At 41.8% G+C, this 13,355-nt stretch overlaps 1 protein-coding gene and 1 pseudogene across 2 annotated transcripts in view; both read right to left on the bottom strand.

Moving 5' to 3' along the window:
• The window catches only part of LOC137084558 (zinc finger protein 721-like), a 72,458-nt pseudogene that overhangs the window by 2,431 nt on the left and 56,672 nt on the right, over positions 1-13,355 (bottom strand).
• The window catches only part of LOC137084841 (gastrula zinc finger protein XlCGF57.1-like), a 103,990-nt gene that overhangs the window by 82,853 nt on the left and 7,782 nt on the right, over positions 1-13,355 (bottom strand). The gene's annotated exons all lie outside the window — the stretch shown is intronic.

Genomic DNA, 13,355 nt, shown 5'->3' with positions numbered 1-13,355 from the left:
TTGACTACATTCTAAGGAGATCAAGCTAATCAGTCTTTTGTCTTTATGCACTTCCTGATCTATAAGCAACATTGTCAGAGTGATCACATTTGCATCTCTTCGTCTGATTGGTACTGTTATGCTGATAGGATTTGGATTGGTGGTTTGATTGGCACTGTTATGCTGATAGGATTAGGACTGGTGACCTGGAAATGTATGGGGTGTGTCCCTTTTACATAAACAACATGTGCATTCCTTTGTTTAGATTGTCTCCTCCTCTACTGTGTAAATCCCTCCCCCTGAAATGTGGATAAATTACAATGTATACTGTTTAGAATTAGACTTGGACGACCGCAGCCACAGACGGCACGTGTGTTTCTCAATAAAGAGGAACGCCTGCCCGAAAGATATACCCAAGCTCTCCTGGTCTTCACTTCTGAGTTTCCAACAGTTTTGGTGCCGTGACCTGGATAGAGATCCTCACCTGAATCCAGCTCAACAAAGATTCTGACTTCGTTCCACCTGAATCCAGCTCAACAAAGATTCTGACCACGTTCCAGACTGAATCCAGCTCAGCAAAGATTCTGACTTTGTTCCAGACTGAATCCAGCTCAACAAAGATTCTGACCACGTTCCAGACTGAATCCAGCTCAGCAAAGATTCTGACTTCGTTCCAGACTGAATCCAGCTGAATTGTTCTGTACAACCAAGGGTTGGTGAGTCACTCTATCCAAAAGAACCATTAAGACCAGTACAAATTTGTTATCCTCTGCACAGCCAGAGAAGAGTTATCAGACAGCTGTAGGGTTTGATTAACTAAGTTATCCTCTAAAAAATGTGTTTTAGAGATGAAAGTTATCCTCTGTTTTCCAGGCAGGGAAGGTTAGCATCACAAGCTAATAGTTTGTAAGCCTCTGTTTCGGCAGGGAAGAATTGTTTAAGCCTCTGTTTTTCAAGCAGGGAAGAATTGTTTAAGCCTCTGTTTTTCAAGCAGGGAATAATTGTTTAAGCCTCTGTTTTTCAAGCAGGGAAGAATTGTTTAAGCCTCTGTTTTTCAAGCAGGGAAGAATTGTTTTACCTCTGTTCCAGACAGGGAAGAATTAGCATCACCAGCTAATAGTTGTTCAGCCTCTGTTTTTCAGCAGGGAAGATTAGCATTGCAGGCTAATATTTGTGTTGTCCTCTGTTTTACCAAGGAAGGTTAACAGTAGTTGATCTATGTTAACAAGTATACCCTCTGTTAACTAGAGTTTTAGTGTTTTGATTGTGTGGTTACAAAGAAACATGTTTAGAAAGAATGCTAGACTGATCTCCACAATTGAAAAAGGTGTTCTTGCGACGCCTTTGTGGTCAGATAGTGAATTTAAGTCATTGTTAGGAGAGCACATGGACTCAATTGTGACTGAGTCAGTCAGATTGTATTTGACAAAGAAATATGAAATCCATCCAGACAAGACTTGGTCAATTGATGAATGTAAAAAAGTTTTAGGAGCCTGTATTCGCAAGAACAATGTGAAAGGCATTATTTGTTGTCTCAGAGAATTTGGTTTAGCGCTAGCTAGACAACAGTCTCAGCGTATCTCAGAGCTAGAGAAACAGAACAAAGAGTTCAGTGCTAGGGTAGCATCTTTGACAAAGATATTGAACCGCAACAAAGCTGCAGAGAAAACTGATGTGAATGAAGTTAGTCAGACTGATAACACTTATCCTAAATTACAAACTTTGTTTGAAACAGATGTAGCTATCCAAACAGTAACTGATGTGCCTGTCGATTCAGTGAAGGTATGTGGTGCAAGGAAAAGATCTGGGATTGAAAGTGTTCCTCATAACTCTGTTGAACAAGTACAAACTGTAGCTAAAGGTCTAGCACCTAAAGACATAGAAAGATTATCCCAGAGCTTACCCTCAGCACGCACACATTTTTCTGAATTTAGAAGGACATTGTTATGCAAAATGCGTCTCTACGACATGTCGTTAACAGAAGTCACACAGCTGATGTCACAAATTCTAACTGAATCTGAATTCAACAGTTTTGAGTCTGCTGTTACTTCTGAACTACAACATGTCAGTAAAGGCGATATGAGAGAAGGTGTTTTGAAAATTCTAAAGAATATCATGGGACCCAAAGTAGACTGGTCCAAAATCACTAACTGTGTGCAAAGGAAAGAAGAAACTGTCAGCGAATACACTGAAAGATTTTGTCAGTCAGCTGTAACTTACAGTGGAATAGTTGATGATTCTGAATGTGTTTTAGATGACCAGGGAGCTTTTGTTCGTGTCTGGTCAGATGGTCTTTTAGCCGAGTACAGAAAAGCATTGCCATTCCTAGATCTAACTTGGTCTAACAATACTCTCAGAAGTAACCTAGAAAGGTTAGCTACATGGGAAAGAGATGCGGATGTTAAGGCAAAAGTAAGAGTAGTAGCAGCTACGTTTAGCACAAGAAATCAAGACAACAGATGGCCTAAGAGAGAAGGCAAATGTAACTACTGTGAAAAATCAGGTCACTGGGAGAAAGAGTGTAGGAAGAAGTTGCAAGATAGTAAAAGAAATGCTATGCATAATTCTGTTCCTTCTCAGCCAGCCTACAATCCTGAAGTAGTTCCGCCAGGGTACACTGAAACTTTAGGACAGCTTGATCAGGCTCTTCTAAAAGCACAAAATGAACAGGCAAAAAACTAATTGTTGGGGCTGTGAGTAGCTACCTTTCCCCTGTAATCCATCACAATAACAATAAAATTTTTGTGAAAGGTAGCAAACACGAGAAAGAGACTGACTTTTTGCTTGATACAGGTGCAGAAATTACAGTAATTCCTACTAAATTGGCTGAAGGTTTAAACAATGATCCAGCCCTTCAGGCTTCATCAGGAATGGTGTTAGGACAGACTGTAAACGTAAGATGCCCTCATGCAGTGTCCGCACTAATGAGTCAAGCAAAAGTCACTTCTGTCACCTCTTCTCGTTGGGGAAATTGGTTAACAATCCTCACAGCCCCGAACATTGTTTTACAGCGTGCACCTGTCACGAACCCATCCTCATGTATGATGTCTGCAATGACTGAAGTTTTGTTAGAGGATGAAGGAGAAATGACTCACGATTGTGTTACGCTCACATACGCAGCTACAAGTGAAATAGCAGAAACTCCCATTGAGAATGCAGATTTGGAGTTGTTTGTTGATGGTTCAGCTCAAGTGATTGTAGGTAACAGAAGAGCAGGTTATGCAGTCACTTCCACCACTGAAGTGGTAGCTTCAGGACGTCTTCCAGATCATTTTTCAGCTCAAGCTGCAGAACTAGTAGCCTTAACTAGGGCATGCACGCTAGCTTCAGGATCGGTTGCAAATATCTACACTGATTCCAGGTATGCTTTTGGGGTAATTCATGATTTTGGTGTCATTTGGCAAAGTAGACAGTTTCTAACTTCTGCTGGATCCCCCATTAAGCATGCTGGATTAGTAAAAGATCTAATGTTTGCCATGAAACTTCCAAAGAAATTAGCGGTGATCAAAGTGAAAGCACATCTCACAACTAATACTATGGAAGCTAAAGGTAATGCTCTTGCTGATGTAGCTGCTAAACAAGCTTGTTCCTATGCAACTGTACAAGTATGTTCAGGTAGTACAGCACAAAAGACGATTCTGCCTCCTGAATCAATAATTGACCTGTACAAAGATGTTCCTCTATATGAAGCATGGACATGGTTAGACAAAGGAGCCACAGTGGATTCATCTGGCTGCTGGACCAAGGGGGGAAAGTATGTTGCCCCAGAATCACTGCTTCCATATTTGGCTCAACAAATACACAATTTGGGTCACAGTGGTCCAGCAGCAATGAATCACAGGTTCTCAAATCAATGGTGGAATTCAAAATTCAGAAATGTAGCTAACGAAACAGTCAAAAGATGCGTTACATGTCAGAAAAATAATGATGTGCCAGCAGCAATTACAGCAGCAACACATACTCCAGCTCCACCAGGACCATTTCGTCACCTGCAAGTTGATTACATATCGTTGCCTCCTTGTAAGGGTAAAACTGATGTTTTGGTTGTGATAGACAAGTTCTCAAGATGGATAGAAGCTTATCCAACAGGGCGTGCTACAGCTGCACATACCGCTAAATGTCTTGTCACTGATTTCATTCCTAGATGGGGATTACCAGATTCCATTGACTCAGATCAAGGTACACACTTCACAGGACAGGTAGTCAAGGAAGTGTCTAAAATGTTGAAAGTTAAGTGGAATCTTCACTGCCCCTACAGGCCACAAGCATCAGGACAGGTTGAACGTGCCAACAGAACAATCAAAACCAGACTAAGCAAAATGCATCAGGAAGGAGTATCATGGGTTGAGGCGCTGCCAGCAGTTCTGTGTAGTATGAGAGCGTCACCTAACAGATCCGTAGGACTGAGCCCTCATGAGGTTATTACAGGACGGCCAATGCAGATGCCAGGCGTGATTGATCTTAGAAATGCTGATGTTCACATTGCCTCAGATGCCCTAATCACTTACTGTGAAAACCTCACAAAGGCAGTACAGAGTGCCAGAGAGAGAGTTGAGTCATGTTGGCAGACGCCACCAGAAGGTGGACACACGATCATCCCAGGTCAGTGGGTGATGATAAAGTCATTCAAAAACAAGCCCTTAGAGCCTAAGTGGCATGGACCACATCAAGTGATGTTGATTACAGCAGCTGCAGTGTTGTGTCAGGGAAGGAAAGCTTGGACGCATGTGTCACACTGTAAAGTTGTTCCTCCACCGACAGGGATAGGTTAGGACACACGGACCAGTGAGGAGCCCAGGAAAGAACCGAATGCACCAGGCATCGGGGGCCAATCCTGCGGTGAAGATTCCCTCATAGGCTTTCCCCTACCCACTAGTCCATCCTTACCTCACTGTTCTTTAGGTGTCGCAGGAATTAAGACATAGGGAAAGAAGGAACCACAATAGCAGACTCAGACTGAACAGAGGAAACAACCCCAATCTTTGCAGTCTTTTAGAACAAATACTGCTCTGCTGTCTTTTGTTTTCTTTCTTACTCTGTGCAGATACCACTTGATGGCTGTCCCCAGATCTATACGCACCGACTTCCTCACCTGCGTATGAAGCCACAACCTCTAGAGGACAACTAGACCCACTACCGAGCCAATTGTCATGAAAAAAAAAATACACAACGCAGAGAATCACCTACGGGAACTTCAGTCATCTGTCAACATGATCAAGATTGCCTTGCTACTAATCATCATGGACATCGCACAAAGTGTAGACTCCAGAAACAACCTATTCTTAGAGCTTATGAATATGTCAAGAAATGCCATGTTTGCTGGAAAGATGTCTGCATGCCACACCCACCTTCCCGAGAAGCAAGAATCCCATGGCTGGCATATGATGGGAGGAACTTCTGGTCTACAACATCCTACCCAGTCAATTCAACGGCAGGTTCACCCTGGTTTCTACATAATTCATAAGAACATTACCCTTAAGAACTACACGGACCCTAGTGGCATGTTTGTTTCTGTGTCAGCATGTCACTCGTCACTACAGACAATCAACACAGAGCAAGTGATATGTGCCTGTAACTTTTTCAAGTTACATGAATTGAAGATGGGGCTTATGCTAACAAACATAAGCTATAGAATGGACTTATAAAGGTTTAAATTTGTATTATGTGAGAGTTATTAGAACTCTCAAAGGGGGGACTGTGGGATTACAAATTTATAAATTGTTATATCAAGGTTCCAATGTAATAGTATACTAACAGTTTGTTATGTACATAATGCTTTACAGTTTGGAGGTTTCAGGTTGACTACATTCTAAGGAGATCAAGCTAATCAGTCTTTTGTCTTTATGCACTTCCTGATCTATAAGCAACATTGTCAGAGTGATCACATTTTCATCTCTTCGTCTGATTGGTACTGTTATGCTGATAGGATTTGGATTGGTGGTTTGATTGGCACTGTTATGCTGATAGGATTAGGACTGGTGACCTGGAAATGTATGGGGTGTGTCCCTTTTACCTAAACAACATGTGCATTCCTTTGTTTAGATTGTCTCCTCCTCTACTGTGTAAATCCCTCCCCCTGAAATGTGGATAAATTACAATGTATACTGTTTAGAATTAGACTTGGACGACCGCAGCCACAGACGGCACGTGTGTTTCTCAATAAAGAGGAACGCCTGCCCGAAAGATATACCCAAGCTCTCCTGGTCTTCACTTCTGAGTTTCCAACACACGCCATTCAAAACTAACGTAAATCTACGCAGATGATTTGCTTACCTTATGCTGAAATAAGGTTGATGTCAGTTGAGTGAAACACGATGTTGATTTCAGTTTGGTTAACGGTTTAGTTTTAAAAAGAAATTGCAAACACTTAATAAAAAGATAAATTACCTTGTTTATGTAATAATCACACATCATATTCAGTTAACATTATTTTAATATTTACAAAGCAGTTACAGGTAAATTACAGACTAAACAGTCTCAAGTAAAAAAAAAAAAACTAAAAGCAATATTTTGCTCAAGAATAACTGATCATCTGCCAAACCTATTATTTTTTTCCGAGATGCCAGTCAGAACATAATGAGACTCAAATCCCAGGTTTTTTTCTAATGGTGACTGAGACTATGTGACTCTCCTTTTGTGTTACACAAAATAAATGCATATGGATGAGTAGATGGTTTATAAAGAAAGTTTACCCTTGAGAATGGAGGACAAGAGAATACAGCAGATGAATTACTATCATCAAATGTAAACTCCTTGGGTGAAAAAGGTGACAAATATGTAACCCACAATTTCAATAGCATAGAGATAACTAAAAAGTAACTAAAAAGTTTGTATTAACCCCATACCTGTCAAAGATCGTAGATGGCCCCAGATTACTATTGTTCAACATTCACTGCTTCATTCACTGATTTATAAAAGGTCATGGTAATATAAGATTATTCTGTAAATTTCAGCGCTGAAAACATCCTTGTTAGTCAAACAAAATCTTTTATAGACACCAGGCCCAGAAAAAGGGGTGTTTGCTTCTACTGACGTCAGTGCGTGACGAAACACAGCCTCTGCAGAATAATAAGCGCGTGAAGTTCAGTAGCCCCACCCACCGACTCATGTACTAATGAAGTAATCAAAAAAATATATTTCATCCGACCAATAAAAGAAAAGTGTTTTTAAAACAAAAAAAGTCAACCTTCAAATAATTATGTTCAGTTATGCACTCAATACTTGGTCGGGAATCCTTTTGCAGAAATGACTGCTTCAGTGCGGCGTGGCATGGAGGCGATCAGGGGATGCTGAGGGGTTATGTAGGCCCAGGATGCTTCGATAGGGGCCTTAAGCTCATCCAGAGTGTTGGGTCTTGTGTCTCTCAGCTTTCTCTTCACAATGGCCCTCATTTATCAAAAGTGCGTACACCAAATTTCCAGCGTACACCTTGCGTACACCCAAACCCACGGTGACTTTGAGATTTATCAATATGGACGTTGGCGTACGGCACGCTCAAATCCTACGCCAGCTCAGGAGGTGGTGTACGTACACACACGCGCTCAAATCCTACGCCAGCTCAGGAGTTGGTGTACGTACATTTTGAGTTAGTGCGAAAATACGCAGAAAAACAATTCCCAACACCACAAAACGCACTAACAAAGATATGCTATATTATGACCCACTGTAAACAACAACAACAACAACATAGTAATTATAAACTTGCTATAAAATTACTACAACATGGACTTTAATGTGACTTTACCAAAGCATTTGATTTTGGCATGTATTCCACCAGTTGCGAGCCTGTGCGCTTTACCTGACGTTTCAGGGTTAGGCCCGACAGCTGCGCACGGACTGGGACTGAAAATAATTCAGACTGACAAAATAGTAAAAAAGACATTCTTCTTCTTTTAAATAATAAAATAAATAATAACGACGACATTCTTCTTCTAAATAACTAAGCGTCATTAATAATAAAAAATCATAATAAGAAGAATCGTACAAATTGTCATGCAATTATTAATGTGAATGAATGGTACTCCACATCACATCATCATCACTATTGTACACCCCAATAGCCTACATGTGCCATGATACGAAATTAAATGCTAATTGTTTCAAAACATGTTCTGTAAAATAATGCATTGATAATTTCTCATCTAAACAGCTATTTAAACTTCTGGAGTGCGCTTCTCAACCCCCACACTATTAACAATACTCGTAATTTAGGTCCATATTTTGTTTTTGTGGGTGCCTTTAACCTCACTCTTTAAACAATTTCATTTTTTCCCACTTCCCTGGTGAGCGGCTCGATGGGCGCGTCTCAATCATCTCACTAGTTCAGTAGTCAGGGCACTGATCAGGGAGTCAGCCCATTGACTTATGTCCTAATCCGTGCCCTGACTAATGGACTAGTAAAATGATTGAGACGTGCCCGATCTCCACTGAGAAGTTCAGCTTTTTTTTTGCCGTCTTCCGTGTCCATGGTGTAAAATGAGGGCGTGGGGGAGGCGGAGACTTGAATATATAGGGGCGTGTTATTCTAATGACGATCGGTTTCTGCCAGGGCATTTATCAATGGCAGGTATTGCGTACACCTGGATTGCAGAGGTGCGCACAGTTTCATAAATCAGGCGGTGAGAGGAGTGTAAGCATAATCTTATGCCAACATATATGCCCGGTTCTACGCAAGATTGATAAATGAGGGCCATTGTCCCACAGATTCTCTATGGGGTTCAGGTCAGGAGAGTTGGCAGGCCAATTGAGCACAGTAATACCATGGTCAGTAAACCATTTACCAGTGGTTTTGGCACTGTGAGCAGGTGCCAGGTTGTGCTGAAAAACAAAATCTTCATCTCCATAAATCTTTTCAGCAGACGGAAGCATGAAGTGCTCCAAAATCTCCTGACAGCTAGCTGCATTGACCCTGCCCTTGATCAAACACAGTGGACCAACACCAGCAGCTGACATGGCACCCCAGACTATCACTGAGGGTGCGTTCACACTTGTAGTTCGGTTAGTTTGGTTCGGACCAAAAAACAAAAAATATAGTCCTGGTCCGTTTAGCGTTCACACTGGCATTTTTAACAGCAAACCTAGTTACCGAACCAAAGGCTCAGGGAGACGCTCACAACCTGATTGGTCGGCTTATATGATGTAGGAGCTTGCTTACCGAACAATCAAAACAATGCTGTGTGCTGGATTACACACGGTCATTTTATGCGTGTACATATGGCATTATTTTTACCAGCTGAGAAATTAATGAAGAGCTCATAAAATGTTCAAAACAATACTGTGTGCTGGATTAAACGCGATCATTTTATGCGTGTACATATGGCATTATTTTTACCTGTTGAGAACTCATGAAACTCATAAAATGTTCAAAACATTCAAAACAGCAACAGTATTTCCTCCGTTGTATGCAGAAAAGAGACGGCGCAGTTCTGTCTTCTGTACCGACTAATGGGTAACACGGATCCTTTCATGAGAAGAACCAGATATGCTTTTTGTGCGTTTCTTCTAGCATTTTCGAAACATGCTCGTCGGACCAAATATTGATGAGGCACTTCCTCGTTGCTCTACGTTTGCCCTCTAACGTACATTATTCATTTTGGATACACTGATCTTTCCGCGTCTTCAAATCAGCTGACTACGCGTCGCATCTTGTGACATTACGTCCGGTTTTTGGGGTTCGGCTGGCAGCGTTCACATATGTTCAAATGAACCGCACTAAACAAACAAGCGCACCAGGGATCGTTTTAATCGAACCAAACACGACAAGTGTGAACGCACCCTGACTGTGGGTACTTGACACTGGACTTCAGGCATTTTGGCATTTCCTTCTCCCCAGTCTTCCTCCAGACTCTGGCACCTTCATTTCCGAATGACATGCAAAATTTGCTTTCATCCGAGAAAAGTATTTTGGACCACTGAGCAACAGTCCAGTGCTGCTTCTCTGTACCCAAAAAGTGGCTTGGCCTGGGGAATGCGGCACCTGTAGCCCATTTCCTGCACAGGCCTGTGCACGGTGGCTCTGGATGTTTCTACTCCAGACTCAGTCCACTGCTTCCGCAGGTCCCCCAAGGTCTGGAATCGGTACTTCTCCTCAACAAACCGGTCACCTTCTCGTTGTGCAGTGTTTTTTGCCTCACTTTTTCATTCCCACAGACTTCCGACTGAGGTGCCTTGATACAGCACTCTGGGAACAGCCTATTCGTTCAGAAATGTCTTTCTGTGTCTTACTCTCTCGCTTGAGGATGTCAATGATGGCCTTCTGGACAGCAGTCGGGTTGGAAATTTTGGGTTTTCATGAGCTGTATGCCAAAATCATCAGTATTAAAACAATAAAAGACCTGAAATATTTCAGTTGGTGTGCAATGAATCTAAAATATATGAAAGTTTAATTTTTATCATTACATTATGAAAAATAATTAACTATATCACAATACGCTTTGTCTCATTCAAGATGGCGCCGTGTGTGGCATCCCGTCTGCTGCTCTCCTTGTCGTCTGTATTTTTTATGTTTTTAAGCGTGTCTCTTTTAATCACAAACTGTAATAAGGTGTTTGTTTATGACCGCCAAACACTCATGTACATTCGAGTGGCTATTGAAACTGCCAGGTGTGACATTGGTTTGTCACGCACTTCTCTGCCTACACATTCATATCTCCCTGTACACCATTGCTGGCGTCTGGCTGACCTGCATTGGAAAAGGAAACATCGGTGGAAACGTGGAAAGGTGGGCGGAGTTGCTGCTCGGCTGAGATCCTCTGCGTGGATGTCGCATGGGTTGTCTGATAGGCCTGGTTTGGCCTCTGAATGCAGTGCTTGCTGGAGTTGGCTGGAAGCGTTGCCTCGGTGGCTTCGGCCTATTGTACCCAGTGTTCTTTCCATGTCTTCACGCTGTCCTCCTCCCTGTGTTCGCCGTGGTGTGAACATTTTTAATCTTCGACCGTTGTGTCGGACAAAGCAGCTTCAGGGAGATTCATCGCTATATAAGGTGGCTTTGATCAACCCGCGCTCTCTGGTAAACAAAACGTTTTTATTAAATAACTTTTTTACTACACATGCCTTGGATATACAATGAATTACGGAAACCTGGATTAAACCTGGAGACTTGAGTCCTTTCACTGAGCTGGTGCCACAGGGCTGTACATTTTTAAATTCCCCTCGGTTATCCGGTCGTGGTGGGGGATTAGCGGCGGTGTTTAAAGACTCTTCTCTGTCGTTGTTGATCAACTGGGACTCGTAGTAGCTTTGAAGTTCAGTTGTTTCTGCTCTCTTTGGACAACCCAGTGGTTGTTGCAATTATATATTGGCCACCTCATGTACACAAGGATTTTCTCAATTAATTTGAATTCACGGGAGAAATTGTCACTAGTCATGATAGAATCTTGATTTTAGGGGATTTTAACATCCACATCTGCTGTCACTCCAAACCACTTTCAAAAGACTTTCTTAAATTACTAGACACTTTTGACTTCGAGCAATGGACTTCGAGAATTTGACTTCTTTTATATATTTGTTTGATGTTCTGTATTTCAATCGCGGCTTTAACATGTTATGAGAAAACGGTTTACGAATGTTTATCCACCACCTTTTATTTAAACCTAAATAAGAAAGCCATTGTCAGTTCGTCTGTCAGTTGGCAGGCAGTTTTGGTCGTTTTATTAAAGTTGTTGCTGGATGCAGTCGCGTGTAAAGAAAAATAAGAATAGTTTTACCCTCGTGCTGACTGGTGTCCCCTCCCAACCCATTCACACACACATAGATGATTCGACTATCGGTCGACCATAGAGATTCGACAATTCTGATTCGAATGTCTAAATCCTTAGTCGAGGACAGCCCTACAAAAATATAGCCTGGTTTTACCAGACTCTCGTACATTTCATTTCTACATAAAGTCTGGCCACTCTTCATTGACAAAGGTTTATTTCCGCGAAGGCAGGCACCCTGTTGAGGTTTAAAACTATTGGATCTGCCCTGAGCCACTCTGGATCTGCCATAACCAATCGCTAACGTTTGGTCGTGACGTATGTCATGCGCCCCTGTTTCACTCATGGAAATCCGACAAAATGAAAGTGCACATGTGCATGCCACCTCAGTAATAAAACTATAGGATAAAACCTAAAACTCGTGCATTCGGATTGTGATTTATTCACGCCACGGTGGAGAGGAGAGTTTTGTGATCGGGAACGCGGCACTCACGTGGTGCGTAACATCATGGTATGCTGTAAATAAAATGTCATATGCTTGGTATGATAATAAATGCTGCTATAAATAACGGACCAATTCAAATGTTTAAGTGCTTTTATTTTAATTTGTTTGAGCGGTGATAAAATATATTGCTCTTCTAAATACTTGCCAGCATTTTAAGGAAATACAAGTCTATAAATGCATCCTAATAACAGCAAAGCAACCGTATGGTGTTCTGCAGTGGTCAAACATTATTACAAACAGTGAATTTTGAAGTGATATATTGTTGAAAACTCAGATTCGGACAGCTATTACATCAACACGACCTTGCGTTTGTCAAAAGCAGTAGGTAACTCAGCCGGGGATTTTTACACAGGTGGTGAGAGACGGACGGCAATAAAATAACTGACTAGCCCCCGTAACTTAAATGATGGCAATACCTTCCGACCCCACGAGAAACAGTTACCGTCCGAATAGCTTCAGCCAACTCCTTCTGGAAAATCAAACTTTTCCCGAATTTACCCTATTGGAGGGCCACAACATCATGGCCACCAACAAACCCCAGCAAAGACTGTTATTGCTCCGGCTTTAACTTCTGGATATTCGGCAGCGGTGCCACAATGCATTGAATGGTTTAGTTTGCATCTTTCTCCGCCGCCATTACTGAACTACATCTCAAACTAGCGCTCGACATCAACATCATCGTTCTCAGCCACTCCCTCTGTTCGCTGATTGGACCGGTAAAAATGTGTTCGGAGAAAACCTAAGACTACTCAGCAGTCCCAGACGTAGTACTGAAGGAAAATTAAAACTGAGCGGAAGTACGTAGGAGGGCAGAGCCAGGCTAACAAAAATATACAATACACTGGGAATGTGTAAAAGGTTTTTTTAAAGTAAAGTTTTAAGTAAGAGTTTTCAAGTCTTTTAAGTAAAATAAAGAAAGAGTATTGCAATAGAAACATTTCCTCCTTAACCTTTTTCTGCTCCTGTCGCCTTGATTCTGATTGGTCAATCGCGCATTCCAGCGGTATATGTTATTTCCAGATAACACCCGCTCATACGGGTACTACGAGTTATCTTGACCGGTACTACTTCTATGCTTTACGCTGGTGCCATCTTGTGGCTTAAACAGCCGTGGGTTACAATGGAAGACTTCAAGGCAGGTTTCCTTTATAACGTTTTTAATATATATTTTTCTT

This window comes from Pseudorasbora parva, chromosome 8, assembly GCF_024679245.1.
Source record: "Pseudorasbora parva isolate DD20220531a chromosome 8, ASM2467924v1, whole genome shotgun sequence".
Lineage (NCBI taxonomy): Eukaryota > Metazoa > Chordata > Actinopteri > Cypriniformes > Gobionidae > Pseudorasbora > Pseudorasbora parva.
The sequence above is the reverse complement of the archived record's forward strand: the minus strand, read 5'-3'. Positions and strand labels throughout refer to the sequence as shown.